The following is a 6,000-nucleotide window of genomic DNA, read 5'->3' on the forward strand; positions in this document are numbered from 1 at the left end:
ACACGTCACCAGTTATTTCGCTCCTTTCGCTCCTCTCCTCTTCCTCCCTCCCTCCCCGCCTCCCCCCATCCTCCCTCTATCATCATTAAACTGCAGTTGCGAAGCGGTGGCACGGCGAGTCGCCCGGCTAATTCATCACTGACCAGGAGACGTAGCCAAAGGAGTCGACGCGCCAGCTGTGCCTGCGATGCGCGTTTGTCTGTTTTTGTTTTATTCATCATAACAGATGCAGAGTTTACCTTAAACACCACCACCACCACCACCACCACCACCCGGACGCACACCCGCCCTAAATTGGTTCTGGGGTTTGTTTAAGGGCCCTTTGTTTGTTCTTCTTTTCGCACCTGCCGTCTCCGACTGCCAGTCAGATCGCTCCAATCTCTAAATCTCTGAACCATCGGGATCAATGCGCGGCGGAGAGGACAAACAGAGTTAGCAGACACGGCGGCGAGGAGATGAGAAACAAAGGGAGGAGACGGGCGATGGGGAGGCAGAGGGGGATCAAGAGGTACAACGCGGCGAGGGAGTTAAGTGCTGTGACAGCCGGGCTTTTTATGTCAGCGAGGGCCGCTTTGTTTTATTGGTTTGCTGGAGCATAAAGAGAGAGGATCCATCAGTGTCAGCGCCACTTGGGGGAGAGAATGGGGTTGAGCGGGGTGCAGAAACTTCTTTTTTTTAATGGAGGCGATATGTTTTTGGAAGGCCGAGAGTTGAGGGGCTCTGGGTGAAGCTCCTCCCACCGGCGACGCTCCGGAGGGGTCGGCTGGATTTTTGAAAAGGTCAGTGAGGGAAAAAAAAGACCATCGTCGACATAGCGGAGTGTCACAAATGAGCAAAATTGAAATTCCAGTTGAACTGCAGGTCAGGGGTCTGTATGAGTGCTGCATAGTTAAATATCTGGCACAATGCAAAGGCTGACTCTCCATTTCTTGAAAAAATGAATTCAACCACCTGCAGAAAATGATCCACTATCATACAAAAGCATTACAACATCCTTTTTGGCAAAAACCACAAAAAGCTCTTTGACTCTCTGACTTTTATCCACTTTGCTTTCATTCTTAGATTTTACGTCTTGTGACAAACAAAGAAAAGAAAAAGAATTTGACGGGCCGGCCGACTCAGCCTTCACACAGGAAGCTTTTGGAACACAATAAGCAGAACCAGTTAGAAGACAGAGGCAACAACAGGAACCCGTCCAACACACCTCAAACACTTTGTTCTTTCCCATTCGTTTCAAAGACACGGAGACACAACATTCACAAGGGGCAAGACAAAAAAAATGATTGTTGTTTTTTACAGATTGGATTTTTTCATTTTTGCTGCAGTTTAACAGGTCAGAGGAACAGAAACAACGGCGCAAAACACACACAGAGACTACCCAGTCGACGGCTCATCTCGAGTTGTGTGTCTCTGATTGCCTCCCTTGTGTCGCTCCTGGCCGAGGCTTATCAAAGAGCTCCTTTCATAAATGCCAGGATCAAGCCACTGCTGTGACTGCCTTGCTGGCTGCGGAGACGAGGAGCGGCAGGAAGGTGGGGGCAAAACAGAGGCAGCCGAGTCAGAGGAAGTCGAAATTGACGCTATTTTCCGAGTGACGGGGATACGGAACATTTAGGGGGGTGGGAAAAAATGGGAAGGAAAAGATGATGAGGAAAAAATCAAGAAGAGAGATAGGTGTCAGTTTCAGGAGGCGGAGCTACATCATTTACGTAATAGGAAGTCAGGATGTGACCATTTCATAATTACCTTAATTAAGGTTTGGCCAAAAAAAAAAAAAATGCTGTTTTATTTTTATTTATCATTTTGTTGAACAGAGATTAAATGTTACAAGATGTGCAAAAGAAAAGGTTGTGTATTAGTTACAGTCCGGCAGCGTCTACACACGTTTTTATCGTCCACAATCTTTCTCTCCCTTCTCGCTGCAGCAAAACCAAAGCGTTTGCAGGCGTTTTCAAACTCTTGAAAAAACTTTCTCCCTTTGCCGCTTGCTGCCAATATTTTGTGCCAGTTTGGCCGCGGCCTGCGGAGGATGGCGGGCACACGCAGGCGAGTGTGGAACCAACCACTGTTGTGGTTCGGTTATTAACATTCTGCTGGATTAGGTGCCGTGGTGGTGATTCCTGATTACCCGGAGGTGCTGCAGTGTGGTGGGGGCGGGGCCGACCTACTTCCCCTGCAGGGCAGTGAGACACACCTGGACCCAATCCTGTCATCACTCTGCTTATGAAAGCAGCCTCAGACTGTCACTCTGGTTGATTCTGCTCAGCCACTTGCAGAGACCTTTCACTTTTTTTGTTTCTCTCTTTCCCCAAGAATCATTTTTTGCTCCTCTTTGCATTTTTTCCTTCCTTCCTTCTTATTTTCTCATGCTAGTTTTGTTTTTTCAGCTCATTGCCTGCAAGTCAAGCCTTCTACTCTCCATTAGAATTCACGTTTGTTTTCCCACCCACAAATAAATCTGTTTTCCTTCCTTAAGTTTCTAAAGTCTGCTGCCATGTCTCTCCATCCACTTGGTTCTCTGGACCAAGTCTCTGGAGAAATTCCCTGAAGGGAACTACTTCATACAGACACTTTTAAGCCACTAAAAAAAGCTGCAGATTTGATGATACAGTATAGCGTCATATCCCTGATGGCCCGACTCACCATGTATTTGCCTCAAGCCTGATGTGCTTGAGTAGTTTCATGCTGCAGTTCCAGGTGAATGGAACAACTCTGAGGGTAATGACTTCAGAGGAAACAAGCGACATAACACACACTCTCATACACACCCCGAGGCCATGCGTTTCTAGCCTTTGCTGCAGCCACGGCTCAGTCAACCCTGACGTCTGCCGTGTTTACAGCCACGTTGCGTTTTTTTTTTTTGTTTTTTTTTCAAACCAGATGTTCTAATCCACAGTGCTGACCAACAAATTTTATTTTTTATTTTAATTTTTTTTCAATAAAATACAATTCTAAAATTCTAACGCATGTCAGCCCGGTTTCCTTCCCAACCGCATGTGGCGTCTTTCAGCCGTCGTCACCCTCCGGTGGCTGATTGCGACGGATCGTGGCTCCAGTGGCTTTGCATGTTATGTCACATGTGCGGCGCACATCACACAAATTGCATGCATCTTTCAGCGTGGCGAGCTGAAAACGGTCGCATGCCATGTACGCAAGATTGTGAAATATTTACCGGCTGATTACACCGACGTGCCGAGTGGGAGAGAGACCGGGGGGGGGGGGGAACTGAGCAGGCGTCTTGTCAGGGAGTTTTTCTCTCTGTAGATCAGAAGATAAGCAGAAGTGTTGTCTTTGTGCATCTGCTGGGTTTGTGTTTTGTTGTTTTTTTGTGTTTTTTAATATATAATTCCTGTTTGGATGAAAGTTTTGGATGTGCTAAATAAATGTACATAGAGGGAGCAGAAGCGTACGGTCTCTTCGTTCTCCTTTATCTACTTGTGTTTCATTTTGAGTCCAGCACTTCACCTCCTGCGGACTGCTGCTCAAAACGCCACGCTGGCTTGAAGGAAGTCTTTCGATTTGTTATTTCCCCAAAGTGGTATCAGTGGAGAACCTGACAGACGGCTAGATGGAAAACGCCGTCTCCGCACTGTGCACGAGTTAGGTTTTTTGCATCGAAACGATGCAGCTGCTGTGCGAGGTTGATGTATCCCGATTTTCATTGCTAATGCTAATATGACGTCTCACAATTAAGACGGTGATGAGGTTCCTGCCGTGTGTGTGTGTGTGTGTGTGTGTGTGTGTGTGTGATTCCCCCGTGCTCTCCCTCTCAAGTCCTCCTCGCCTGAAGCCAGCCGCCGCTGGGTTTTTTTTTTGGCCGTGCTCATTCTCGACTTTTCTCCCCTCCAGACTCCCAAATGATGGTGTGACCTTTCCACCTCGGCCAGGAGAGCAGCGTCACTCGCAGCGCGAGCCGAGAACTCATCTCCTCGCTAAACACTTTGCGTCTGGCCTGCACTCGCTGCCTCCACTTCGTCTGCCCGCTTCCGCGTTTGTGCGGTTGCGTTAAAACAAAGGTCAAAAGTCTAAATTCTTCTGGAAGGGTCTCATTTGTGATATTTACTGCCGGCGCTTTGACTTCTTAAAACCATACACAGCCATTAGCCTTTTTGAATTTGATTTTGCCCTCGCTATGGAGTGTGGATAAATACATTTTCACAGCATAATGAAAAAAGGCGCCCTATTTTTTAATATACATTCCAGAGGTTGTTTTTTTTTTTTTCCTTGCAAAACTTATTTTGTTTCTTTGAACTTGAGGAGGATGAAAGAGTGTCTTTCCTGCTGGTATCTGCTCAATTATTCTGCATCTTACTCAAAATAAAATATGGTTTTAGATTTCAAGGTCAATTTAACAAAGCTGTACATTATTTCTCAGAGCTGGCAGCCTTAACGACAAAGTATGGCATGTCTCTGCAGCGTCATATTCATTACAGACCCTCTGAATAAAGCAGTTTTAGAGACAATGCCACTGGAGCGTCACACTGCCTGTTGTTGCTGCTGCTGCTGCTGCTGTTGTTTCTTCTCTTCTCCTCCCCTCCTGCCTTGTTCAACTCAGGGGGATGTCCCAGGGTGGTTTTCCTTCATCCAGGCACGGAAGGACAAGAGCCTGTCAAAACCTCAGCTGGAGTCCAGTTAGAGCTCTCAGCGGCCGGGTCCCCCCCTCGCTGCGTGGCAGAAGTAACAACACAGAGGAATTTCCTGTCCTGGGGATCTGGAATCAGGCTTCCCTGGAACACGCACGTCTTCCTGGCGGTGAAATGAGGAAATGGCAGCGAATGCACAAGAACAGACGAGAGCGCGGTGACAGGAGGCGCACTTCCTCCCGCCCTCAACACCCCCCCCCCCCCCATTCCTACCCTCCACCCCCACCACTCCCACTCCCCATCAAGTGAGAGAAACTGATACTGAAATCACGCTAAATGATGAATGCGCTCCGTCGCTCGGCGCTGATATAAATAATCAAACGACGACGCGGTGAGGTAATAACAGCAACCCTCCTGGTGCTGGGCGGCCGCAGCAACAACACAATTACACAGGTACACAAAAGGTCAAGGCTCTCAGTGTGCAGGAAACAGATGCGTAATGAAATTACTACATAATTCACTGTGAGCCGATCCAGCCTGCAGGGAGAAATCAGGAGCGGGGGGGGGGGGTGATTTTGTGTGTGTGTGTGTGCATGGTTGCGCGTGCATGCAAATGCATGTGTGTATCACCCATGTGCCTTGTGGGTGGAAGTAATAAAGCTGCTAGTAAATAATCATCTTGTTGACAGGTTAATTTACTCTACCTGTCTGTCTATTTATCCATCAATGCAACTATCTATCTATCTATCTATCTATTCAACTATCTATCTATCTATCTATCTATGCAACTATCTATCGAAGAAAGAGAAATCCACTGCCTCTGCTTTTGCATCACGACTGCGTTGCAACACTGCAGCGTGATGTCGTCTCACATCACTCTTCCCTCCTCCCATACCATGCAACCTTTGACCCCCCCCCCCCCCCCCGCCTGCCAGGCAGCCTCTGCCCCCCCGACCAGCACCATCACCACCAGCAGGCACAACCCATCTCACGACGCCCCTCTGTCCACGCAAGGCTCCAGCATTATGCAACAACCATGCAACTGTGTATCAGAAGTCTTCCTTAAGGTCGCCGCGTTTCACTACAGGCCCCGCCCCCCTCTCTCATCTCCTGTACCGTTCCTCCACGTCGCTGTGTAATTTAGCCGTCAGGGAGGAGAGACTGAGCCCAATACAAAGCATCATTTATATGAAAATCATTAATATAGATCTGGGAGCGTGGCGAAACACTTCCTGCAATAATGAGCGACTGGTGATTACTAATGCGGCTCCTGCACATTTATTAATCCTTTGCAATGGGAGGAGTGTGGCAGACGCCGTGTGCAGTTGGCTGACGGGACTCGCAGTCGCCGAAGGTCACAGCCACTCTGTTGCTCCGGCTTGGTTTGAGGACATTCTGAGACCACCGACTGACAGTA

Source organism: Nelusetta ayraudi, unplaced genomic scaffold (genome assembly GCF_046127955.1).
Source record: "Nelusetta ayraudi isolate G7.1 ecotype Tasmania unplaced genomic scaffold, CSIRO-AGI_Nayr_v1 ptg000057l, whole genome shotgun sequence".
NCBI lineage: Eukaryota > Metazoa > Chordata > Actinopteri > Tetraodontiformes > Monacanthidae > Nelusetta > Nelusetta ayraudi.